The following is a 27,498-nucleotide window of genomic DNA, read 5'->3' as shown; positions in this document are numbered from 1 at the left end:
TGGTGGCTCAAGCCTGTAATCCCAGCACTTTGGGAGGCCGAGACGGGCGGATCACGAGGTCAGGAGATCGAGACCATCCTGGCTAACACGGTGAAACCCCGTCTCTACTAAAAAAATACAAAAAAACTAGCCGGGCGCGGTGGCGGGCGCCTGTAGTCCCAACTACTCGGGAGGCTGAGGCAGGAGAATGGCGTGAACCCGGGAGGCGGAGCTTGCAGTGAGCTGAGATCCGGCCACTGCACTCCAGCCTGGGCTGCAGAGCAAGACTCCGTCTCAAAAAAAAAAAAAAAAAAATATGTCAGATCATGTCACTCCTCTGCTCAAAGCCCTGCAGTGTCTTCCTTTTCCCTCTCTGTGTCTGCTATTCCTCCTCCCTTAGTTATTATGTTCCAGCCATGCTGGGCTTCATCTCTTCCTGCAGCATGACAGGCATGCATCTGCCTTGGGACTCTTGCACTATTACCTTTGCTTAGAACATTCTCGCCAGGTACAGTGGCTCACGCCTGGATTCCCAGTACTTTGGGAGGCCGAGGTGGGCAGATTTCTTGGGGTTTGGAGTTTGAGACCATCCTGGCCAACATGGCAAAACCCTGTCTGTACTAAAAATACAAAAATTAGCTGGGTATGGTGGCGCGTGCCTGTGATTCCATCTACTCAGGAGGCTGAGAGGGGAGAATTGCTTGAACCCGGGAGGTGGAGGTTGCAGTGAGCCGAGATGGTGCCACTGCACTCCAGCCTGGGTGACAGAGTGAGACACTGTCTAAAAAATATGTCAGATGGGGACCAGGTGCGGTGGCTCACACCTGTAATCCCAGCACTTTGGAGACCAAGGTGGGCAGATCATGAGGTCAGGAGATTGAGACCATCCTGGCTAACACAGTGAAACCCCGTCTCTACTAAAACTACAAAAAATTAGCTGGCCATAATGGTGGGCGCCTGTAGTCCCAGCTACTTTGAGAGGCTGAGGCCGGAGAATGGCGTGAACCCGAGAGGCAGAGTTTGCAGTGAGCCGAGATCGCGCCACTGCACTCCAGCCTGGGTGACAGAGTGAGACTCTGTCTCAAAAAAAAAAAGAAAAAAGTCAGATAATGTCACTCCTCTGCTCAAAGCCCTGTAGTGATTGATGAGGTCTAGGGAATGCGTTGTTTCTAAATAATTTATGTTAATCATGGTAATATAATTACTTCAAAGGAATTTTGTTCTTATTGTGTGATTGCTCACGTTTCTAATTCCTACCTTAGTGCTGTGTCTGGGATGTGGAAGGTGCTCAGAAAATGGTGGTGGTTTCAAAGGATAGTTGATATATATTAGGTAACCCCCTGTCCAGAAGAAAACAGATGAACAGTCATTTCCATTTGTTCAGGTGCTACGCCTGTCAGAGATGCTTTGGGAGATTTTATACTGAATATGTTCTTCTTGCCCATTGGTTCTGTTCTTTTTCTCAAGAAATGGAGTTGTCGGCCAGGCGAGCTGGCTCATGCCCGTAATCCCAACACTTTGGGAGGTCAAGGCGGGCGGATTGCTTGAGCCCAGGAGTTCGAGACCAGTGTGGGCAATATAGTGAAACCTTATCTCTACAAAAAAATACAAAAGAGTAGCCAGGTCTGGTGGGGCATACCTGTAGTCCCAGCTACTTGGGGTGGGGGCTGAGGCGGGAGGATTGCTTGAGCCCGGGAGGTGGTGGTTGCAGTGATTATGCCATTACGTTCCAGCCTGGGTGATAGAGCGAGACCCTGTCTCAAAATAAAGTTGTATCCAGTCCTTAATGACATTGAGACCATTTGTGAGTAACTAGTCCCTACCAAAAATACTTCAGAATTTTTTTTTCTTTTTGAAACAGAGTTTTACTCTCGTTACCCAGGCTGAAGTGCAATGCTCACTGCAAGCTCCGCCTCCTGGGTTCATGTGATTCTCCTGCCTCAGCCTCCCAAGTAGCTGGGATTACAGGCACCCGTCACAAGCCTGGCTCATTTTTTTGTATTTTTAGTAGAGACGGGGTTTCACCATGTTGGCCACGCTGGTCTCGAACTCCTGACCTCAGGTGATTCACCTGCCTGACCTCCCAAAATGCTGGGATTACAGGCGTCAACCACTGTGCCTGGCCCAGAATTGTTAAATATACACAGAAGTAAAAAGACAAAACATGGCTGGCCATGGTGGCTCAGGCCTGTAATCCCAGCACTTTGGGAGGCTGAGGCAGGTGGATCACCTGACATCAGGTGTTTGAGACCAGCCTGCAGTGAACCAAGATCACACCACTGCACTCCAGCCTGGGCGACAGACCAGGGCTCTGTCTCAAAAAAGAAAAAAAAACAAAGACAAAACACAATGCAGGTCACTTTAGCTATTTTCTCTGGAAAACAGTTAGCTGTCATGATGCAGGTTGTTATAATCTATAAGGGGGAGGTTGTGATTATTTTTACTCTAAAATCTTCCACTGCCTTTTTTTTTTTTTTTTTTTTTGAGATGGACTCTTACTCTGTCACCCAGGCTGGAGTGCAGTGGCGCAATCTTTGCTCACTGCAACCTCCACCTCCTGGGTTCAAGCGATTCTCCTGTCTCAGCCTCCCGAGTAGCTGGGATTACAGGTACACACCAAGACGCCCAGCTAACTTTTGTGTGTGTGCGTGTGTGTATATATATATGTATGTGTCTATATATATGTGTGTGTGTGTATATATGTGTATACATGTATATGTGTGTGTGTGTGTGTGTGTGTGTGTGTGTGTATATATTTTTTTTTAAAGTGGAGACGGGGTTTCACCATGTTGGCAAGGCTAGTCTCAAACTCCTGACCTCGGCTGGGCGCGGTGGCTCAAGCCTGTAATCCCAGCACTTTGGGAGGCCGAGACAGGCGGATCACAAGGTCAGGAGGTTGAGACCATCCTGGCTAACACGGTGAAACCCCTTCTCTACTAAAAAAATACAAAAAACTAGCCGGGCATGGTGGCGGGCGCCTGTAGTCCCAGCTACTCGGGAGGCTGAGGCAGGAGAATGACGTAAACCCGGGAGGCGGGAGCTTGCAGTGAGCTGAGATCCAGCCACTGCACTCCAGCCTGGGCGACAGAGCGAGACTCCGTCTCAAAAAGAAAATAAAAAAAACAAAAAAAACTCCTGACCTCAGGTGATTGCCCACCTTGGCCTCCCAAAGTGCTGAGATTACAGGCATGAGCTACCACATCCGGCCCCACTGCATTCTTAAAGAAGCAGTAAATTGACCTTGTTCAAATACACAATCTGAATTACTAGGGTCTTTTGAAACTAAACCTCTGTTTGTTACTAAGACTTCTATTTTCTTTCCTCTTTTTCAGCACTTATTTCTATAGCAATCTCCCAGCTGATGCCACTTAACTTCATTGAACAAAACATGAGGTTTAGAAAGTCAAAATAATCATTGTGAAAGTATTTGATAGGAGATCTTTATTTGGAATGAATTGGGTTATGATGTCAGTCCTGTGATTTCAGCGGAACTGTTTCTTTTTATCCATTGTCAGTGAGTGCTCATTAATACTTAAATGCAGGTTTCTTTTTTTTTTTTCTTTTGAAACAGAGTCTTGCTCTGTCATCCAGTCTGGAGAGTGGTGACGCAATCTCGGCTCACTTCAACTGCCGCCTCCCGGGTTCAAGTGATTCTCCTGCCTCAGCCTCCCAAGTAGCTGGGATTACAGGTGCCTGCAACCACACCCGGCTAATTTTTGTATTTTTAGTAGAGACAGGGTTTCGACACGTTGGTCAGGCTGATCTCGAACTCTGGACCTCAAGTGATCCATCCGCCTTCGCCTCCCAAAGTGCTGAGATTATAGGCATGAGCCACCGTGCCTGGCATAACGCAGTTTTCTACTAAATGCCTGATTTTGACATGTTTCCTATTATTGGCTCTGCTGTTCAGCTGAAATAGCAGGATAGGAGATGGTTGTGCGATTGCCGATAGGTGGCAGGGCTGCTGGGACAGGCCCAGCCAGGTAGAGATGTGTATCTCAGACAGGAAACACAGGACCCAGATGGTTCAAACTGTTGGGTTAGCATCTGGCCTTCGACAGGTCACCCTGGCCCACCAGATCAGCCTCAGGCCTGAGAAAAGCACTACAGGATGAAGAATAGATAGGATCTAATTAAATGCAGTGGGAGTAACATGAGAAGGATGTTTTTTCATATCCCATCCTAACCCTCCTCTCCCCCTGTTTGCTTTGCTTTGCTTTTCATGCTTTTTAGCTTCTTGGATCTCTTGCTTTAAGAGGAACTAGGGCGGCTGGGCACAGTGGCTCACGTGTATAATCCCAGCACTTTGGGAGGCTGAGACGGGTGGATCACTTGAGGTCAGGGGTTCAACACTAGCCTGGCCAACATGGTATAACCCCATCTCTACTAAAAATACCAAAATTATCCAGGCGTAGTGGCACACACCTTTAATTCCAGCTACTGGGGAGTCTGAGGCAGAAGAATCGCTTTAATCCAGGAGAAGGAGGTTGCAGTGAGCCAGGATCACGCCACTGCACTCCAGCCTAAGCAACAGAGTGAGACTCCGTTTCAAAAAAAAAAAGGAACTAAAGCTTAATATTCCCCTTGCAGCATCACAGTCACAGTGCCAGTTGAGTAGTTATTGCCTCAAAGGACTGGTAAGCCTTTGACAAGGATAGGTTACTTGGAAAGTTTTCTTGCTTACCTGTAGAAGCTAAGCTGCTCACCGACAGCAGCACAGACAAGTAGTAAAGTTCAGGGGTTGTTTTTTCCTATATTTGAGAGAGAAAAGGTACTATGAGGAATACTTTGTCTTTTAATTGGAACATATGTTAAAAATGTTTTGCCACAAGGATTTAAATGAAGGTGCCAATTTAGCAAGAAATAGAAGTCTTGCTATTTACTGTGCCAAACCCAATCCAACAGCTTCACCTTCACTGTTTGTTTGTTTTGAGACATGATGTTGTTTTGTCACCCAGGCCGAAGTGTAGTGGTGTGAGCATGGCTCACTGCAGCCTTGACTTCCTGGGTTCACGTGATCCTCCTGCCTCAGCCTCCCAAGTAGCTGGGAATACAGGCACGTGCCACCAGGCCTAGCTAATTTTTGTAATTTTTGTAGAGATGGGGTTTTGCCACATTGCCTATGCTGGTCTTCATCTCCTGGGCTCAAGCGATCTGCCTGCCTCAGCCTTCCAAAGTACTGGGATTAGAGGCGTGAGCCACTGTGCCTGGCCAGTTTCACTGTTGATTAATATCTTAACTACTTTTCGAACAGTGAAATGTTTTAACTGTGACATGTGCCTAATGAGGAATTCCATCTCCACATATCTCTACTTTTGGTGTCAGTAGAAAATAAATATTGAAGACATATTATTTACAGCCAAACTTTCAGATTAAGATAAGCCTTTAGAAATTCATTGTTTAGGCCGGGCGCGGTGGCTCAAGCCTGTAATCCCAGCACTTTGGGAGGCCGAGACGGGTGGATCACAAGGTCAGGAGATCGAGACCATCCTGGCTAACACGGTGAAACCCCGTCTCTACTAAAAAATACAAAAAACTAGCCGGGCGAGGCGGCGGCGCCTGTAGTCCCAGCTACTCGGGAGGCTGAGGCAGGAGAATGGCGTGAACCCGGGAGGCGGAGCTTGCAGTGAGCTGAGATCTGGCCACTGCACTCCAGCCTGGGTGACAGAGCGAGACCCCGTCTCAAAAAAAAAAAAAAAAAAAAAAAGAAATTCATTGTTTAAAAACATACACAGTCTGTTGCCAAAACTGTTAACACCACAGTGCAGACTCCTTCACTGAAGGATCCCACACCAAACGCAGGAAACATCCACCTCAGCGTGCGTGGCACTGGCTCCATCTGAACAAACAGCACAGGAAACCTAAAGGACAGAGGAACAGTATCAGTTATCAGTGTTTAGGTTTAATCATCTCAGACACATAATCTTTTTTTTTTTTTTTTAGACAGAGTCTTGTTCTGTCACTCAGGCTGGAGTGCAGTGGTGCAATCTCAGCACACTGTGACCTCTTCCTCCCGGGTTTAAGCGATTCTCCTGCCTCAGCCTCCCTAGTAGGTGGCATTATAGGTGTGCACCACCATGCCTGGGTAATTTGTTGTATTTTTAGTAAAGACGGGGTTTCACCATGTTGGCCAGGCCGGTCTCGAACTCCTGACCTCAGGTGATCTGCCCACCTTGGCCTCCCAAAGTGCTGGGATTATAGGCGTGAGCCACCGTGCCCGGCTAGAAATATATTCTTGAATGCAAACCTAAATGCAGTTTGTTTCCTTCCCTTCCTGCTGTGGAACAGAAATGCCAGTCTAGGCAAAGTAATTTTTCCTTTGATACAGATTGTATGCGCGTTTTTTTTTTTTTTTTTTTTTTTTTTTTGAGACGGAGTCCTGCTCTGTCGCCCAGGTTGGAGTGCAGTGACGCAATCTTGACTCACTGCAACCTCCACCTCCCAGGTTCAAGCAATTCTCCTGCCTCAGCCTCCCGAGTAGCTGGAACTGTAGGCACCCGCCACCACGTCCAGCTAATTTTTTTGTATTTTTAGTAGAGATGGGGTTTCACTGTGTTAACCAGGATGGTCTCGATCTCCTGTCCTTGTGATCCATCCGCCTCGGCCTCCGAAAGTGCTGGGATTACAGGTGTGAGCCACTGTGTGCGGTCTTTGTTTTTTTTTTTTGAGATGGAGTCTCGCTCTGTTGCCAGGCTGCAGTGCAGAGGCATGATCTTGGCTGACTGCAACCTCTGCCTCCCGGGTTCAAGCAATTCTCCTGCCTCAGCCTCCCAAGTAGCTGGGACTACAAGGGTGCGCCACCACACTCAACTTATTTTTGTATTTTTAGTAGAGATAGGGTTTTACATGTTGGCCAGGCTGGTCTTGAACTCCAGACCTCAGGTGATCCACCTGCCTTGACCTCCCAAAGTGCTGGGATTGCAGGCATGAGCCACCATACCTGGCCCTATTTTTTCATTTTAAAAAATTCAGACATAGTTTTTGCTGAAATCATACATCACTCTTTTTTTTTTTTTGAGACAGAGTCTTGCACTGTAGCTCAGGCTGGAGTGCAGTCTTAGCTCACTGCAACCTCCGTCTCCCAGGTTCAAGCTATCGTCCTGCCTCAGCCCCCCTCGTAGCTGGGACTACAGGCATGCGCCACCATGCCCGGCTAATTTTTATATTTTTAGTAGAGAAGGGATTTCGCCATGTTGCCCAGGCTGGTCTCGAACTCCTGACCTCAGGTGATCCACCCGCCTCGGCCTCCCAAAGTGATGGGATTACAGGCGTGAGCCACCACGCCCGGCCCATACATCACACTTAAAAGCACATTCAAAGGAAAATATGATTAAGATAGATTAGCTAAAATATTCTTAAACTTCTCCACTTTTCAGAATGTTGAGAATAGAGACCAACTCCATGTCCTTTTTTGGAGATAGGGCCTCCCTCTGTCACCCAGGCTGGAGTGCAATGACATGACTCACTGTAACCTCCATCTCCCGGGCTTTAGTGACCCTCTGACTTCAGCCTCCCAAGTAGCTGGGACTACAGGTGCATGACACCATGCCCAGCTAACTTTTTCTATTTTTTTGTAGAGATGATGTCTCACCATATTGCCCAGGCTGGTCTTGAACTCCTGACTTCACGCAATCCTCCCACTTCAGCCTCAGAGTGGTGGGGTTACAGGAAAGAGACACTGGACCCAGCCCTATATCACTTTTTGACTTCAAGTTGCCATTGTCCTTGTTTTTCTACCCAGAATCATCTCTTGATCAGTAACTATTTATTGAATGAAAAACCTGATACTTTAATATTATAACACTAAATAATTTTATAACAGAAGGAATTTGGGCCGGGCGTGGTAGCTCATGCCTGTAGTTCCAGCACTTTGGGAGGCCAAGGCAGGCGGATCATGAGGTCAGGAGATCGAGACCATCTTGGCTAACATGGTGGCACCCTATCTCTACCAAAAATACAAAAATTAGGTTGATGTGGTGGCGTGTGCCTGTAATCCCAGCTACTCGGGAGGCCGAGGCAAGAGAATCGCTTGAACCCAGGAGGTGGAGGTTGCAGTGAGCCAAGATCATGCCACTGCACTCTGGCCTGGTGACAGAGCAAGATTCCGTCTCAAAAAAAATAAATAAAAGGAATTTGTATTTAACTTAATTTGGTTACGTACTCAAATTATAGGACAACTAAAAGAGAGGCCAGGCACAGTGGCTCACACCTGTAATCCCAGCACTTTGGGAGGCTGAGGCAGGCGGATCGCCAGAGGTCAGGAGTGGACACCATGTTGGACAACATGGTGAAACCCCATCTCTACTAAAAATACAAAGTATTAGCTACGTGTGGTGGCACATACTTGTAATCCCAGAATCCCAGCTACTCAGGAAGCTAAGGCACAAGAATCGCTTGAACCTGGGAGGCAGAGGTTGTAGTGAGCCGAGCTTGGGGGACAAGAGTGAGACCTTGTCTCAAAGAAAAGAAAAAGAAACCCCATCTCTACTAAAAATACAAAATTAGCTGGGCGTGGTGGCGCATGCCTGTAATCCCAGCTACCCGGGAGGCTGAGGCAGGAGAATCATTTGAACCCGGGAGGCAGAGGGTGCAGTGAGCCGAGATTGTATCATTGCACTCCAGCCTAGGCAACAAGAGTGAAACTCTGCCTCAAAAAAAAAAAAAAAAAAAGAACAACTAAAAGAGATATTTAGGAAGTTTTTGAAGATTCCCTTCACCTGAATTTTAGATGTGAGTTGTTTTTTAAATTTTAGTGCGTGAATTCCTGAAGAGCAGAGAACTTTGTCCTACCAATTTTTGTTCTAGCAGTGTCTGGCTACTATTTGTAGTAGATACCTAATAAATGCTTGACAGATAACTGCACACTTACCAATTGTGAAGAAGGTAAAGATGATATTACCAACTAGGTTGTACAGGAGAGGTTGGCTGCAATATCGGGAGGATCTGGGCCTAAAAGTCAATACATGAGGTGATACATTAATTTATTACTTATTACAGGAAATCTGTGGTATAAGCATAACACCAGAAGGCACTAATCCTTGAACTCTAATTCTTATTCTGGCACTGAGTTCATCTTGGCTGTAGGCAACTCACTTCTCTTGAGAACCTTGATTCCTTTACTGTGACTGTAAATGAATACTACAAAATAGTCCATAAATAATAGTAAGAGTTATTAATGTCATCATTGGTAAATAAATAATGTTTACCATGTTTCTTTCTTTTCTTTTTTTCTTTTTTGTTTGTTTTGTTTTGTTTTGAGACAGAATTTTACTCTGTCACCAAGGCTGGAGTGCAGTGCTGCGATCTCTGCTCACTGCAACCTCTGCTTCCCAGGTTCAGGCAATTCTTGTGCCTCTGCCTTACCAGTAGCTGGGATTACAGGCACATGCCACCACACCTGGCTAACTTTTGTATTTTTAGTAGAGATGGGGTTTCATCATGTTGGCCATGCTGATCTCGAACCCCTGACCTCAAATGATTGGTTTACTTTTTTTTTCTTTTTGAGACAGAGTCTTGTTCTGTCACTCAAACTGGAGTGCAGTTCCACGACCTCAGCTCACTTCAACCTCCACCTCCTGGGTTCAAATGATTCTCATGCCTCAGCTTCCTGAGTAGCTGAGATTACAGGCGTGTGCCACCATACCTGACTAATATTTTGTATTTTTAGTAAGGATGGGGTTTCACCGTGCTGTCCAAGCTGGTCTCGAACTCCTAATCTCAGGTGATCCGCCCTCCTCGGCCTCCCAAGTGCTCGGACTACAGGCATGAGCCACTGATCCTGGCCTTGTTTACCTTTTTTTTTTTTTTTTTTTTAAGACAGAGTCTCACTCTGTCACTCGGGCTGGAATGTAATGGTGTGATCTTGGCTCACTGCAACCTCCACCTCCCAGGTTCAAGCGATTCTCCTGCCTCAGCCTCCTGAGTATGTAGGTTTATAGGCACATGCCACCACACCTGGATAATTTTTGTATTTTTAGTTGAGACGGGGTTTCACCATGTTGGTCAGGCTGGTCTCGAACTCCTGACCTTGTGATCCACCCGCCTCGGCCTCCCAAAGTGCTAGGATTACAGGCGTGAGCTGCTGCGCCCGGCCTTCTTCTTTTGTTTTCTTTTTTGATACGGAGTCTCGCTCTGTCACCCAGGCTGGAGTGCAGTGGCGCGATCTTGGCTCACTGCAAGCTCTGCCTCCCAGGTTCACGCCATTCTCCTGCCTCAGCCTCCCGAGTAGCTGGGACTACAGGTGCCCACCACCACACCCAGCTAATTTTTTTGTATTTTTTAGTAGAGATGGGGTTTCACCATGTTAGTCAGGATGGTCTCGATCCCCTGACCTCATGATCCACCCGCCTTGGCCTCCCGGAGTGCTGGGATTACAGGCGTGAGCCACTGCGCCCGGCCCTTTTTTTTTTTTTTTTTTTTTTGAGATGGAGTTTCACTCTTGTTGCCCAGGCTGGTGTTCAATGGTGGGATCTCGGCTCATTGCAACCTCCGCCTCCTGGGTTCAAGCAATTCCCCTGCCTCAGCCTCCTGAGTCGCTGGGATTACAGGCATGCGCCACCATGCGAGACAGGGCTTCACCGTGTTGGCCAGGCTGGTCTCAAACTACTGACCTCGTGATCCACCTGCCTCGGCTTCCCAAAGTGTTGGGATTACTGGTGTGAGCCACTGCACCCGGCCCTTGTTTACCATTTTTTAAATTCATGTTAATTTGCGATTTTGGTGAAAAACTATTTCATGGGAATTCTGACCTGTAGTAAGAAAAAATGACTTACTTTACACGGACTTCCTGTAATAGAAGCTGGTGAGTTTGAATTTGGCTAATTACAAGGAGTATTGCAGCTTCTTGTCCCTCCCCCTCACTTAAGTACATTCTCAGTTTTCAGATTTTTTTAGAATTAAAGTTATTAATTGACTGTTTCCACTAATAATAATTTCCAAGACAGAATCTGAAAGAACATATTAAGTAATGATCAGGTTGGGCGTGCCTGTCACCCTCAGCCCTGCAGACATTAGCTAACGCTAGACTGTTGGGACTGGTCTCCAGGGAATCCGTAAGTTGAGACATTGGTCCCCTCATTGTCTCCTATTTAATGGCTTTCTATACCAGAAGAAGTAAGTGTGGATTAAAAGTTAAACTCAGTTTACCCACAGCTATCTTCACTGTATTGAGATTTTTGGCTTTTCATAGTGAAGTCGGTGATTGCCCTTGATAACAGGGGCAGAAAAAATGGGGCAGGCTGCAATTAAACACGTAGCAGAAATCCCAGAGAGCACCCAAGCGGTGTCCACAGGTGAGAAATGCGTGTTGAGCTGCCAAGTATAAGAACCTACCTTAGCAGAACATAGAACTGGAGAACCAGGGTGGTAATTCCAACTGAGAACGCTGTCACCCGGCTGCGTGGGACACAGTGAGTTACATTTTACATTACTCGTTGAGTGATGAAATAGCTTCCAGAAACCAAATTCAGGTTCTGTTTGGTGTTAATGTTACATTTAACTACAGAGATAAAGTTTTAAACATAATGAAGATGAATTGAGATCCATTGCATTCTAATAAAATTCTAATAATACTTCAATAAGAATATTAATAATAGTTACTACTTATTGATCTCCTATTATGTAGCAGGCTTTGTTGATACTGATGTTTTGTTTTGTCTTGTTTTGTTTTGTTTTGTTTTTTTGAGATGGAGTCTTGCTCTGTCACCCAGACTGGAATACAATGGTGTGATCTTGGCTCACGGCAACCTCTGCCTCCCAGGTTCAAGCAGTTCTCCTGCCTCAGCCTCTGAGTATCTGGGACCACAGAAGCACACCACCACGCCCGACTAATTTTTGTATTTTTAGTAGAGATGGGGCCTCAGTCTCCCAAAGTACTGGGATTACAGGCGTGAGCCACTGCTCCCAGCCTGTTGATGCTGATCTTTAAGGAATCTTTAGAACCTTGGTTCCTTTATCATGACTGAAAATTAATGTAAAACAACCTGCAAGTAATACTAAGTTATCAGTATTCATAATTGGTAGACAAATGTGTCAAACATTTTACATGCATTACCTAATTTAATATGCACAAAATCCTATGACATAGGACTATGGTTTTCCATTTTTTAAATGAGAAAACAGACTGTTAACTGACAGTTATCTACCTACCACAATTTGTACAACCAGATGAAAATTGTTACTGCTCAAAACATTTTTGAAATTCTTTTGAGATTACATGTACGTAGTTTCCATGGCATATAAGAAAATCTTGGTCAGGCACAGTGGCTTAAGCCTGTAATCCCAGCACTTTGGGAGGCCGAGGCAGGTGGATCACCTGAGGTCGGGAGTTTGAGACTAGCCTGGCCAACATAGTAAAAACCCCATCTCTACTAAAAATACAAAAATTAGCTGGGCGTGGTGGTGGGTGTCTGTAATCCCAGCTACTCAGGAGGCTGAGGCAGAAGAATCGCTTGAACCCGGGAGGCGGAGGTTGCAATGACCTGAGATCATGCCATTGTACTCCAGCCTGGGGACAAGAGCAAAACTCCATCTCAAAAAAAAAAAAAAAAAAAAAAAGAGGCCGGGTGCAGTGACTCACGCCTGTAATCCCAGCACTTTGGGAGGCCAAAGTAGGCAGATCATGAGGTCAGGAGTTCGAGACCAGCCTGACCAACATGGTGAAACCCCGTCTCTACTAAAACTACAAAAATTAGCCAGGCGTGGTGGTGCGCACCTGTAATCCCAGCTACTCAGGAGGCTGAGGCAGGAGAATGGCTTGAACCTGGGAGGTGGAGGTTACAGTGAGCCCAGATCACATGTTGCCGCACTCCAGTTTGTGGGACAGTACCCCAACCCCCCCAAAAAAAGAAAGAAAATCTTCCCATTAACTAATCATTCTAACTCCCTTCTTCACTGTAAACTATTAAATTCACATTGATTATTTTATTAATTGGGTTTAGCACTGAATAACTTTAGGGCATTCACAGAAATCAAATATACCCTCCAAAGACAGATTTATCCCCAATGAAGGTACTCAAAAGAATATGCAATTTCAAAATATACCCCCAAGAATATTTAATGGCAGCACTGTTGGAACAAGAACATAGCTCCATGCTTGAAGTTACTGTTTTTGAAAGGAATAGCATCCTTTTAGAGATGTAAATCCTGAGAGGTGGTGAGGTCAGCCACATTTAACTATTAGCCAACACAGGTTTAATACTGAGCATCCTGAAATATGTGACGGGGAGAGCCAAACAGAATTACTATTGTTTTTGAAAAGTTGATTTTTTAAAAAACTGACTTTTTAGCCAGGAGTAATGGCATGTACTTGAAGTACTAGCTACTTGGTAGGCTGAGGTGGGAGGATCTCTTGAGCCTGGGATTTCAAGGCTGTGGTGAGCAATGATTGTGCCACCGTACTGCAGCCTAGGCAACAGAGCTGTACCCTATCTCTAAAAAATAAAAATAAAAAAAGAACCTGGCTTAATGTTATGTTAATATTTACACCTCAGTGTTTTTAAAATGTAAAGATCAGGCCGGGCGCAGTGGCTCAAGCCTGTAATCCCAGCACTTTGGGAGGCCGAGACGGGCGGATCACGAGGTCAGGAGATCGAGACCATCCTGGCTAACATGGTGAAACCCCGTCTCTACTAAAAAATACAAAAAAACTAGCCGGGCGAGGTGGTGGGCGCCTGTAGTCCCAGCTACTCGGGAGGCTGAGGCAGGAGAATGGCGTAAACCCGGGAGGCGGAGCTTGCAGTGAGCTGAGATCCAGCCACTGCACTCCAGCCTGGGCGACAGAGCGAGACTCTGTCTCAAAAAAAAAAAAGTAAAGATCCGTGATTTTGGCCAGGTGTGGTGGCTCATGCCTCTAATCCCAGCACCGTGGGAGGCCAAGGTGGGAGGATCACTTGAGGCCAGGAGTTCAACACCCCCCTGGACAACACAGCGAGACCCCATCTCTACCCAAAAAAATAATAATAATAATAATAATAAAGATCACTAACTACCCAGGCCAAAGCACAGTGGCTCAATCTCAGCCTCCCGGAGTAGCTGGGACTACAGCCACATGCCACTGTACCCAGCCCAAGATTAATAATTTTAAAATTAAAAGTAAATGTTAAGCTTCAAGACTGCCACAGAAAGAAATGAACTCCTTATTGTCACAGTGAGCTGGGGAGGGACACTTACAGCCTGGGCTGGTGAGTTCTCGGCAGCCAGCAGTGCAAGCGATAGGCTGTGTGGGCCAAACAAAAGTGAATCATGGTGACACTGGGCCCAGAGCACCTGGAGCAAGACAAGGAGGACCCAGGGCAGTCCTGTTAGAGTTCCCAAACTATTGCACCCATTCATCAACCAGCCACAACCCCCCTATGCGCATGTGCCCAGCAAGGATATGAAGGAAGTACTCTTCAGGAAAGGGACAGATCCTAGTTCTTTAAAACCCACCTTTGGCAGCAATAGGCGCTCACTGTAACCTTAACTCTTCTGTGGCTCTGAAGATTTAGAGTCTTGTCTGAGCTCAAGTTGGCTGTGTTAACAGTTAATGGAACTGAGCTGGATATTTGAGACAAGTTATAGATGTAAGAAGGGAGAAAGACAGCTTCCTTTATGCTGAGAGATCAGCTTCCCCAGCCCCTCTGCATCCCTTGGGCATCACATGGAAACCTGAGCTCATCCCCAAGGATACAGCTGAAACTCTTTGTTCCTTCCTTCCCTGTAGTCTGTTTCAGAACTGCAGCAGCTCCCTTGAGGATCCACACCTCTTGAACTCAGCCTTACCCTTCTTCCATCTCTCTCTTGGGAATAGTACCTGAAACCTGAGATGGCCGGGGATGTCTGACGCCAGCTGTCTGTTAGATGCCAGCTGAACCCAGCCCTTCCACCAGTCTTTGAGAGCATGCTCAGTGGCTGGTGGATACTCTGATTTCTCTGTAGGCCTCAGGGTACTATGGGCATGTCACATTCATCACCCCATCCCATAATACCACAGGTAGTTTTTATGGAAATTGGGGGCCTGGGGTAGGGATAAAAGGTATGGGTCCAAGCCCCAAGTGAATCCTGGTATCATACTTGGGATGATAACTGAAAGGCAAGACAGTTAAATCATTCTAAGTGATGAACTCGTTTTTTTCTAATGCCCTACTGACCACTACTGAACCTTCTTTATTCCCTAAGAACAGTTAGCAGTGTCCCTGTGATCCCACCACTCTGCCTTCTTTCGAGAAGGCCCCAGTATAATTCTTTTTTTTTTTTTTGAGACAGAGTTTCGTTCTTGTTGCCCAGGCTGGAGTGCAATGGCGTGATCTTGGCTCACCGCAACCTCCACCTCCTGGGTTCAAGCGATTCTCCTGCCTCAGCCTCCCAAGTAGCTGGGATTACAGGCCTGCGCCACTATGCCTGGCTAATTTTGTATTTTTAATAGAGACAAGGTTTCTCCGTGTTGGTCAGGCTGGTCTTGAACTCCCAACCTCACGTGATCCACCCGCCTCGCCCTCCCAAAATGCTGGGATTACAGGCATGACCTACTGCGCCTGGACCTCAAGTATATTTCTTACTTCCATTTCCACTGACTATTTGTGGCTGCCTCTCCTATCTTGTTTCACCCCGTCCAATGAATAGTGTATCATCACTATCATCAGTAACACCACTTTCCTCAAAAATAACAGCTACCATTCATTTTAACACTGTGCCAGGCAATATGCTAAGCCCCTTGCTATGTGTTATCCTCAGAATTAATCCTCAAAGTAACTGAGATTGGCCTTCTCGTTATCTCCATTTTATCCATGAAGAACCTAAAGACAGAGTTAAGAGATCAAATCAAGATCACACAACCAAATAAGGGTTATTTTTATTTATTTATTTATTTGTTTGTTTGTTTATTTATTTATTTATTTATTTTGAGACGGAATCTCGCTCTGTTGCCCAGGCTGGAGTGCAGTGGCACAATCTTGGCTCACTGAAAGCTCCACCTCCCGGGTTCACGCCATTCTCCTGCCTCAGCCTGCCGAGTAGCTGGGACTATAGGCGCCCACCACCTCGCCCGGCTAATTTTTTTGTATTTTTAGTAGAGACGGGGTTTCACTGTGTTAGCCAGGATGGTCTCAATCTCCTGACCTCGTGATCCACCCGCCTCGGCCTCCAAAGTGCTGGGATTACAGGCGTAAGCCACTGCGCCTGGCCCAAATAAGGGTTTTTAACACCCATGTCATATTATTTTGAGAACCCTGTTGTCACTCCTTTCCTCAGAAACCTTCAAAGCTTCCCATTGTCCAAGGGGTTAAAGTTGATATTTTTAAACTCCTTAGCTATGATAGGGCTCAGTTCCAATCTACACTGTTCCAGTTTATCTCCCACTTTTCTTCTTGGGGAGAGAGCTTAAGAGTCCGGAAACTTGGCCGGGCGCGGTGGCTCAAGCCTGTAATCCCAGCACTTTGGGAGGCCGAGACGGGCGGATCACGAGGTCAGGAGATCGAGACCATCCTGGCTAACCCAGTGAAACCCCGTCTCTACTAAAAAATACAAAAAACTAGCCGGGCGAGGCGGTGGGCGCCTGTAGTCCCAGCTACTCGGGAGGCTGAGGCAGGAGAATGGCGTGAACCCGGGAGGCGGAGCTTGCAGTGAGCTGAGATCCAGCCACTGCACTCCAGCCTGGGCGACACAGTGAGACTCCGTCTCAAAAAAAAAAAAAAAAAAAAAAAAAAAAGAGTCCGGAAACCTAAATTCTTGCCCTGATGTGCCATTCACTAGCTTTGTCCACTGAGAGCATCAAATCTGAACAAAAGCAAGCTGGTCAGCCTCGCAGTTATGTCTGACTACTATTAGGCTACAAATGAACAGTCTTGACACAGATGTTTTGAGTATTGCCAAGTCTTAGATGTACACAGTGAGGCATTGCATAGCCTTAATTTCCAGATTTATTTTTATTTTATTTATTTATTTATTTATTTATTTTTTTTTTTTTTTGAGACGGAGTCTTGCTCTGTCACCCAGGCTGGAGTGCAGTGGCCGGATCTCAGCTCACTGCAAGCTCCGCCTCCCGGGTTTACGCCATTCTCCTGCCTCAGCCTCCCGAGTAGCTGGGACTACAGGCGCCCGCCACCGCGCCCAGCTAGTTTTTTTTTTGTATTTTTAGTAGAGACGGGGTTTCACCGTGTTAGCCAGGATGGTCTCGATCTCCTGACCTCGTGATCCGCCCGCCTCGGCCTCCCAAAGTGCTGGGATTACAGGCTTGAGCCACCGCGCCCGGCCTCCAGATTTATTTTTAACCCACTATTTCTTTTTTTCTTTTTTCCAAGATGGAGTCTTGCTGTGTCCCCCAGGCTGGAGTGCAGTGGTGCGATCTAGGCTCACTGCAACCTCCACCTCCCAGGTTCAAACGATTCTCCTGCCTCAGCCTCCCGAGTACCTGGGATTACAGGCGCACACCACCACACCCAGCTAATTTTTGTATTTTTTAGTAAAGACGGGATTTCACCATGTTGGCCAGACTGGTCTCTAGCTTCTGACCTCTTCATCCACCCACCTCGGCCTCCCAAAGTGCTGGGATTACAGGTGTGAGCTGTCTGGTCCCCATTTTTTCTTTTTCTTCTTTTTTTTTTTTTTTTGAGGCGGAGTCTCGCTCTGTCGCCCAGGCTGGAGTGCAGTGGCGCGATCTCGGCTCACTGCAAGCTCCGCCTCCCGGGTTCCCGCCATTCTCCTGCCTCAGCCTCCCGAGTAGCTGGGACTACAGGCGCCGCCACCACGCCCGGCTAATTTTTTTGTATTTTTAGTGGAGACGGGGTTTCATTGTGTTAGCCAGGATGGTCTCGATCTCCTGACCTCGTGATCCGCCCGTCTCGGCCTCCCAAAGTGCTGGGATTACAGGCTTGAGCCACCGCGCCCGGCCTCCATTTTTTCTTTTTTGAGATGTTTGTAATAGTGAAAAATTAGAAAAACCTAAATATCCAAAGGTCGAAGATTAACTGGAAAAACTAAATAACTATAGATTATAATTTGGAACATGCTAAATGCTTTTGACCTATTTTTTTTGTGAGAAATGACAATGTGTATGAATTTTTTTTTTTTTTTTTTTTTTGAGACAGAGTCTTGCTCTGTTGCCCAGGCTAGAGTGCAGTGGCGCGATCTCAGCTCACTGCAAGCTCTGCCTCCCAGGTTCACGCCATTCCCCTGCCTCAGCCTCCCAAGTAGCTGGGACTACAGATACCTGCCACCACGCCCGGCTAATTTTTTGTACTTTTTGGTAGAGACGGGGTTTCACCGTGTTAACCAGGATGGTCTCAATCTCCTGACCTCATGATCAGCCTGCCTCCGCCTCCCAAAGTGCTGGGATTACACATGAGCCACCGCCACCAGCCTTTTTTATTTTTATTTTTTTTTGAGACAGAGGCTGGAGTGCTGAGGCGTGATCTTGGCTCACTGCAGCCTCCACCTCCGGGATTCAAACAATTCTCATGCCTCAGCCTCCCAAGTAGCTGGGACTACAGGTGCCTGCTACCACGCCTGGCTAATTTTTTGTACTTTTTGGTAGAGATGGGGTTTCACCGTGTTAACCAGGATGATCTCGATCTCCTGACCTCGTGACTGGCCTGCCTCAGCCTCCCAAAGTGCTGGGATTACATATGAGCCACCGCGCCCAGCTTTTTTTTTTTTTTTTTTTGAGACAGAGTCTCAACCTGTCACACAGGCTGGAGTGCTGAGGCGTGATCTCAGCTCACTGCAACCTCCACCTCCTGGATTCAAGCAATTCTCATGCCTCAGCCTCCCAAGTAGCTGGGATAACAGGCGCCAGCCACCACACCTGGCTAATTTTTTTTTTTTTTTTTTTTTGAGATGGATTCTCGCTCTGTCGCCCAGGCTGGAGTGCAGTGGCCGGATCTCAGCTCACTGCAAGCTCCGCCTCTCTGGTTTACGCCATTCTCCTGCCTCAGCCTCCCGAGTAGCCGGGACTACAGGTGCCCGCCACCGCGCCCGGCTAGTTTTTTGTATTTTTTAGTAGAGACGGGGTTTCACCGTGTTAGCCAGGATGGTCTCGATCTCCTGACCTCGTGATCCGCCCGTCTCGGCCTCCCAAAGTGCTGGGATTACAGGCTTGAGCCACCGCGCCCGGCCCGCACCTGACTAATTTTTATACTTTTGGTAGGGACGGGATCTCACCATGTTGGCCAGGCTGGTCTCAAACTCCTAGCCTCAAGTGATCCACCTCCCTAGGCCTCCCAAAGTGCAGGGATTACAGGTGTGAGCTACCATACCTGGCCGAAAGTATTTTTATAAAGCCAGGCGTGGTGGTTCACACCTGTAATCCTAGCACTTTGAGAAGCAGAGGTGGGAGGATCACTTGAGCCCTGGGTCTTGAACTCCTGGGCTCAAGCAATCCTCCCACCTCCACTTCCCAAAGTGGGAAGCAAAGCCTGGGCAACAAAATGAGACTCCTTCTCTACCCAAAAATAGAAAGATTAGCTGGGTGTGGTGATGTGTGCCTGAAGTCCCAGCTACACGAGAAGCTGAGAAAGGAGGATCCTTGAGCCCAGGAGATCGTGGTTGCAGTTAGCCATGTTCAAGCTAAACCTCCCAGCTTTCCCAGCCTGGGTGACAGAACAAGACCCTGTCTCAAAAAGAAAAAATGAAAGTATTCTGTTATTTTTATAAACTAAAAAGTAGCATATAACTGCTGATGTGTTTGTTGTCATTTGCTTTATTTCTATGTTAATTTTAAAAATGCTTCAAGCAGCCGTGTGCAATGGCTCATGCCTGTAATTCCAGCACTTTGGGAGGCCGAGGCAGGTGGATCACGAGATCAAGAGATCAAGACCATCCTGGGCTAACACGGTGAAACCCTATTTCTACTAAAAATAGAAAAAAAATTGGCCAGGCATGCTGACACGCACCTGTAGTCCCAGCTACTCGGGAGGCTGAGGCAGGAGAATCACTTGAGCTGGGGAGGCGGAGGTTGCAGTGAGCTGAGATTGTTCCACTGTACTCCAGCCTGGGTGACAAAGTGAGACTCTGTCTCAAAAAAAAAAAAAAAAAACTTCGAGCTCTACAAAATAATTCCCCAAAAGTTTTGAAAATACTTTGAGCAAGATTATGTCCCTGGAATTATATTTATAAGATCTCAGAGCCGGGCACCGTGGCTCATGCCTGTAATTCCAGCACTTTGGGAGGCCGAGGCAGGCGGATCCCGAGGTCAAGAGATCAAGACCATCCTGGCAAACATGGTGAAACCCTGTCTCTACTAAAACTGCAAACATGGCCGGGCGCGGTGGCTCACGCCTGTAATCCCAGCACTTTGGGAGGCCGAGGCGGGCGGATCACAAGGTCAGGAGATCGAGACCACAGTGAAACCCCGTCTCTACTAAAAATACAAAAAATTAGCCGGGCGCGGTTGTGGGCGCCTGTAGTCCCAGCTACTCGGGAGGCTGAGGCAGGAGAATGGCGGGAACCCGGGAGGCGGAGCTTGCAGTGAGCCGAGATCGCGCCACTGCACTCCAGCCTGGGCGACAGAGCGAGACTCCGTCTCAAAAAAAAAAAAAAAAAAAAAAAAAAAAAAAAAAAAAAACTGCAAACATTAGCTGGGCATGGTGGTGTGCACCTGTAGTCCTAGCTATTCAGGAGGCTGAGGCAGGAGAATCGCTTGAACCCAGGAGGCAGAGGTTGCAGTGAGCTGAAATGGTACCACTGCACTCCAGCTTGGCGACAAAGTGAGACTCCATCTCAAAAAAAAAAAAAAAAAAAAAAAAAAGATCTCAGAATGATTATTTTTAAGACATACTTTGGATATATAGGAATATTTATTACTTTTTAATATTTATATTATTGTTTCTGAGATAGAGTCTCACTCCAGCCTGGAGTGCAGTGGTTCAGTCTCAGCTCACTGCAACCCTTGCCTACCAGGTTCAAGTGATTCTCCTGCCTCAGCCTCCCGAGTACCTGGGATTACATGTGTGTGCCACCACACTCGCTATGTTTTCTATTTTTGGTAGAGATGGGGTTTCACCATGTTGGCCAAGCTGGTCTTGAACTCCTGGCCTCAAGTGATCTCCCTGCCTTGACATCTCAAAGTGCTGGGATTACAGGTGTGAGCAACCACGCCTGGCCAAGAATATTTATTTTGAAGGCCAAGCACAGTGGCTCATGCCTGTAATCCCAGCCCTTTGGGAAGCCGAGGCAGGAAGCCGGGAATCTGAGACCCACCTTGACAACAGTGAGACCCAGCACTTTGAGACGTGAGCCGCAGTGGCATGTGCCTGTGGTCCCAGCTACTTTGAGGCTGAGGTGGGAAGATCCCTTGAGCCCAGGAGGCAGAGGCTGCAGTGACCCATGATCATGCCACTGGACTCCAGTCTGGGCAACACACTGAGATCCTTTCTCAAAAAAAAAATTTATTTATAAGTATTTGGCTGGGCACAGTGGCTCATGTCTGTAATCCTAGCACTTTGGGAGGCTGAAGCAGTCAGATCGCTTGAGGTTAGGAGTTCAAGACCAGCCTGGCCAACATGGCGAAACCCTGTCTCTACCAAAAATATGAAAATTGGCCCGGCATAGTGGGCCATGCCTGTAGTCCCAGCTACTTTGGAGGCTGAGGCAGGAGAATCACTTAAACCCGGGAGGCAGAGGCTACAGTGAGCTGAGATCGTGCCACCGCACTCCACCCTGGGTGACAGAGGGAGACTCCATCTCAAAACAAAAAGAAATTATTTATAAATATTTATTATTGGCCGGGCGGTGTGGCTCACGCGTATAATCCCAACACTTTGGGAGTCTGAGGGAGGCGATCACCTGAGGTCGGGAGTTCAAGACCAGCCTAGCCAACATGGTGAAACCGCATCTCTACTAAAAATACAAAAATTAGCTGAGCATGGTGGTAGGCGCATGTAATCTTAGCTACTCAGGAGGCTGAGGCAGGAGAATCACTTGTACCCAGGAAATGGAAATTGTAGTGAGCCAAGATTTCACCACTGCACTCCAGCCTGGGCAATAGTGAGACTTAGTCTCAAAAAAAAAAAGAAAATTATTTTAAAATTTTTATTTTGGAAACCTTTATAATAGCAAAATTTTTGTTTTTGTTTTTTTAACTTATTGAAAACTAGTAGGAAGCATTTATCAAGGAAATAATTCAGAACCAAATGAATTGAGTTTGAGATTAAAAGGTTCTCTACAATGAATGAAAAAGATACCCTCATCACTGGGCATTGCAGCGTACTAGGGATAAGATAATATACTACACATCTTCTAGAAAAAGCAGGTTACATATAAAGGAACAAGGATTAGAATGACATCAGACTTTCAACAGCCATGTTGAATGCCAGCAAATAATGAAGAAGCGCCTTTATAATTTTAAAAGAAAATAATTTCAAAAATTTGTTGGGCTGGGCACAGTGCCTTAAGCCTGTAATCCCAACACTTTAAAAGGCCAAGGCAGGCAGATCATCTGAGGTCTGAGGTTCAAGACCAGCCTGGCCAACGAAACTCTGTGTCTACTAAAAATACAAAAATCAGCCAGGCATGTTGGCGGATATCTATAATCCCAGCTACTCAGGAGGCTGAGGCAGGAGAATTGCTTAAACCTCAGAGGTGGAGGTTGCAGTGAGCCAAGATCTTTCCACTGTACTCCATCCTGGGCGACAGAGTGAAACTAAGTCCCCCCCTGCCAAAAAAAATTTGAAGTTATTGAGTTGAAAAGAATTCTCTCAAGCTGTTAATCATTGAAAGAAGAATAACGACATCATCAAACTTACTTGATCTCCCATGCACCTATCAAACTTATTTGATCTCCCACGCATCCTACTGGAGCATATTCTCAAGTAGTTTCATGATAAAGGGTGTGTGGGAGGTCAACCTTTTATCTGAAACTGCTTGAGGATATGCTCCAGAAAAATTAGAAAGCAAAGAGAAATATATAGGGGATCTAACCCAGGAGAGAGATGAAGAAGTTTTCAGAATAATAGCTTCACAAATAGAGATTTTTCATCTAGATAGGAGGAGAGTTCCAGGAAGAAAATCCTCTGGGAAAAAAACAGATTGAATAGAATAGCAATTGTAGGTTAAACCATTTGAAATTGATGTTTTCTTGATTAAAAAAAAAAAAAAAAATTTTGCTTGCTGAGCACAGTGGCTCATACCTGTAAACCCAGCACTTTGGAAGGCCAATGTGGGCAGGTTCGCTTCCAGATTCTGAGCCCAGGAGTTTGAGACCAGCCTGGGCAATATGCGAAACCCCATCCCTACAAAAAATACAAAAAAACAAAACAAAACAAAAAACAATTAGCCAGTGCATGCCTGTAGTCCCAGCTACTTGGGAGGCTGAGGTCGAAGGATCACTTGATCCTGGGAGATAGAGGTTGCAGTCACCTGAGATTGCACCACTGTACTCCAGCCTGGGCAACAGAGTGAGATACTGTCTCAAAAATAAAAAAACAAAAGACAATTCTAGTAGCATAATATGCAACGTTCATAATAGCTATATTCATAGCATATTTGCTATTTGCCAAATGTAGTTTTTTTTTTTGAGATGGAGTCTCACTCTGTTGCCCAGGATGGAGTGCAGTGGTGCGATCTCGGCTCACTGCAAGCTCCACCTCCCGGATTCACGCCATTCTCCTGCCTCAGCCTTCCGAGTAGCTGGGACTACAGTGCCCGCCACCATGCCCAGCTAATTTTTTTGTATTTTTAGTAGAGTCGGGGTTTCACCATGTTAGCCATGATGTTCTCGATCTCCTGACCTGGTGATCCGCCTGTCTCAGCCTCCCAAAGCGCTGGGATTACAGGCGTGAGCCACTGTGCCTGGCCTGCCAAATGTAGTTGTATGTCCTGGATCTGTATTGTTTCATTTAATCCTCACAACAATCAGGAGGGGGGTAGTATTATTTTCTCCTTTTTAAGATTGATGAAAACTGGGACAAGGTGGGCACGATGGCTCATGCCTGTAATCCCAGCACTCTGGGAGGCCGAGGCAGATGAACCACTTAAGGTCAGGAGTTTGAGACCAGCCTGGCTAATGAGGTGAAACCCCGACTCCACTAAAAGTACAAAAATTAGGCCAGGCACAGTGGCTCACACCTGTAATCCTAGCACTTTGAGAGGCTGAGGCGGGCGGATCACGAGGTCAGGAGATCGAGACCATCCTGGCTAACACAGTGAAACCCTGTCTCTACTAAAAATACAAAAAATTAACTGCGCGTGGTGGTGGGCGCCTATGGTCCCAGCTACTTGGGAGGCTGAGGCAGGAGAATGGCATGAACCCAGGAGGCGGAGCTTGCAGTGAGCCGACATCGTACCACTGCACTCCAGCCTGAGTGACAGAGCAAGACTCCATCTCAAAAAAAAAAAAAATTAGCCAGGTGTGGTGGCACTCACCTGTAATCCCAGCTTCCCAGCTACTTGGGAGGCTGAGGCAGGGAGGATTACTTGAACCCAGAAGGCAGAGGGTGCAGTGAGCTGAGATCGCACCACTGCACTCCAGCCTGGGTGACACAGCAAGACTGTTTCAAAAAAAAAAAGAAAAAAAACCTGGGACAAAAGGAAGGTTAAGTTAGTTAGGTTGCCCAAGGTCATGCAGTTGGAGCTGCAATTTGAAGCCAGGCAGCTAATTTCAGAGCATAGGCTCTTAACTATTCTGTTATATAGGCAGGAAATTGTAGGATACATTGTTTTGGAGTCTGACTAATTCAAGTAGAAAGACCTGCAGTACTGACAGGTTACTGAACAGTGATGGCCACTGTGCACAAACCCTACCTACCCACTCAACCTGTCCTATCAGCTCTTTTTGAAGAAACTTTAAAATATATCATGAATATTGGTAGAGAAATAGAGATGATAATCTGTCGGGGAAACGAGTAGAATACCGTAAACAGGAATATTCAGAGGATAGGGCTCTTGGAAATTAAGAGTGTAACGGCACAAATGAAAACTAGGCAGATTGGAGGATGAAATTGAGGCTATCTGGAAATTAGAGCATGAAGGCAGGAGGTGGAAAATACAGAAAAAATGATTAGATGCTTCAGATTTAAATAATAGACATTTTCAGGCCAGGCACGGTGGCTCATGGGAGGCTGAGGCAGGTGGATCACTTGAGGCCAGGAGTTCGAGACCAGCTTGGCGAACGTGGTAAAACCCCATCTCTACTAAAAATTCAAAAATTATCTGGGTGTGGTGGTGCATGCGTATAGTCCCAGCTACTTGGGAGGCTGAGGCAGGAGAATTGCTTGAACTTGAGAGGTGGAGGTTGCAGTGAGCCAAGATCGTGCCACTGCACTCCAGCCTGGGTGAGAGAGGGAGACTGTGTCTCAAAAATAATAACAATAATAATAATAATAAATAATAGACATTTCCAAAGAACAGAGAAAATGGAAGGCAGAAAATCATCAATAAAAGAATTCAAGGACATTTGCTAGACCTGAATGTTACGAGTTTCAAGACGGAAAGGCCCTGCCCCATGCTCAGCATGACAGATGGAAACAAAGCTGCACTAGAGGACAGCATTGTGAAATTTCAGAACACTGCGAACAAAGAGAAGACCTTACAGGCTTCGAGGCAGGAAAAAAAAATGATATTCAAAACCTCCGGAATTAGAAGTGGCTTTGGATTTCATGCCATTGACGTTGGAATCTAGAAGCAATGCCTTCGAAGTTGTGGGAGAAAATGATTTTCAACATAGTCTGGAGATAAACTGTATTGGGCAGTTTGGGAGAAGGTAGTGAAAGGGTATGAGAGCTTATCTTTATAGATCATAAAAGAAAGTCAATGGGCACTGTTTAAGTGGGATAAATTCAGAGATGGCATTATAAGCACATAATATAGAGTTATGGTAGAAACTACCGGAAGAAATAGCTGAAAAAGTTAAAAGTGGTTGCCTTAGGGACCTGGATGGAAGGGATGATGAGTGGGATATGATTGATGGCTGTTGGTTTTCATTATTGGCTTTTTTTACCTTGTGATGTTCTAGATCTATATATATGAATTAGTTGAATAAGAAATTTTAGGCCGGGCACGGTGGCTCACGCCTGTAATCCCAGCACTTTCGGAAGTCGAGGCGGGCGGATCACAAGGTCAGGAGATCGAGACCATTCTGGCTAACGTGGTGAAACCCCGCCAACCCCGTCTCTACTAAGAATACAAAAAATTAGCCAGACATAGTGGTGGGCACCTGTAGTACCAGCTACTTTGGAGGCTGAGGCAGGAGAATGGTGTGAACCCGGGAGGCAGAGCTTACAGTGAGCTGAGATCACTCCACTGGACTCCAGCCTGGGGAACAGAGCGAGACTCCGTCTCAAAAAAAAAAAAAGAAATTTTAATAAAAATTTAAAATTGGATGCCTTATGTCACTTCATTAGGGTTATGGAAGGATCAGTGGAATAATTGATATGAAAAAGAGGTTTGTAAATTCTATTCAGTGGAAAATTATGATGTTACTATCATGTTGATTAAAAATGCTATATTTGGTAGATGATAATATTGTTGTGTTAATTAACTGTGGCCACAATAGTGCGACCACAAAACTTGAGTGACATATGATAATGAACACTAATTTTTGTTTTTGAGACTAGGTCAGCTTGTTGGCTTGACGATCTGAGCCAGGTTTGGTTGACCTCACTTGGGTCTGCTCATGTGTCTGAGCAGAGGGACTGTAGTTGTTGGCTGGTCGGGGATGGCCGTGTTCCCCACATGGGGGCGGGGGTTGGATGTCTATCAGTGGGAGCATTGCTGCGCTCCCACGTGTTCTGGCATCCTCCACACTATCACTTGTGCCACATTCTTTTGGCCAAAGCAAGTCAAAAAATGTGGAGAAGTCACTTCCATCTCTTCATGGTGGGAGCTGCAAATTTCACATTGAAAAGGAGGGAGGGAGATGTGGAAGCATTTTTACAGTTAGCATAATGATTGAAGCCAAATTTTTTTTTCTTTTTGAGATGGAGTATCGCTCTGTCACCAGGCTGGGGTACAATGGCGCGATCTTGGCCACTGCAACCTCCGCCTCCCAGGTTCAAGTGGTTCTCCTGCCTCAGCCTCCCAAGTAGCTGGGATTACAGGCGTGTGCCACTACACCCAGCTAATTTTTGTATTTTTAGTAAAGATGGGGTTTCACCATGTTGGCCGGGATGGTCTCAATCTCTTGACCTCATGATCCACCTGCCTCAGTCTCCTAAAGTGCTGGAATTACAGGTGTGAGCCATTGCGCCCAGCCGAAGCCAAATCCTTTTTTTTTTTTTTTTTTTTTGAGAAGGAGTCTCACTCTGTTGCCCAGGCTGGAGTGCAGTGGCCGGATCTCAGCTCACTGCAAGCTCTGCCTCCCGGGTTTACGCCATTCTCCTGCCTCAGCCTCCCAAGTAGCTGGGACTACAGGTGCCCGCCACCTCGCCTGGCTAATTTTTTTGTATTTTCAGTCGAGACGGGGTTTCACTGTGTTAGCCAGGATGGTCTCGATCTCCTGACCTCGTGATCCGCCCACCTCAGCCTCTCAAAGTGCTGGGATTACAGGCATGAGCCACCAAGCCCGGCCTAAGCCAAATACTTTTAGTCCATCTATTGTGAATGAGAACATGG

At 46.4% G+C, this 27,498-nt stretch overlaps 1 protein-coding gene across 7 annotated transcripts in view; it reads left to right on the top strand.

The window, feature by feature from the left end:
* NMNAT1 (nicotinamide nucleotide adenylyltransferase 1) overlaps positions 1 to 27,498 on the top strand; it is a 44,912-nt gene that overhangs the window by 5,868 nt on the left and 11,546 nt on the right. The window lies entirely within an intron of this gene.

This window comes from Macaca fascicularis, chromosome 1, assembly GCF_037993035.2.
Source record: "Macaca fascicularis isolate 582-1 chromosome 1, T2T-MFA8v1.1".
NCBI classification, from domain to species: domain Eukaryota; kingdom Metazoa; phylum Chordata; class Mammalia; order Primates; family Cercopithecidae; genus Macaca; species Macaca fascicularis.
Note: the sequence above shows the minus strand (reverse complement) of the source record. Positions and strands in the feature narration are given on the sequence as shown.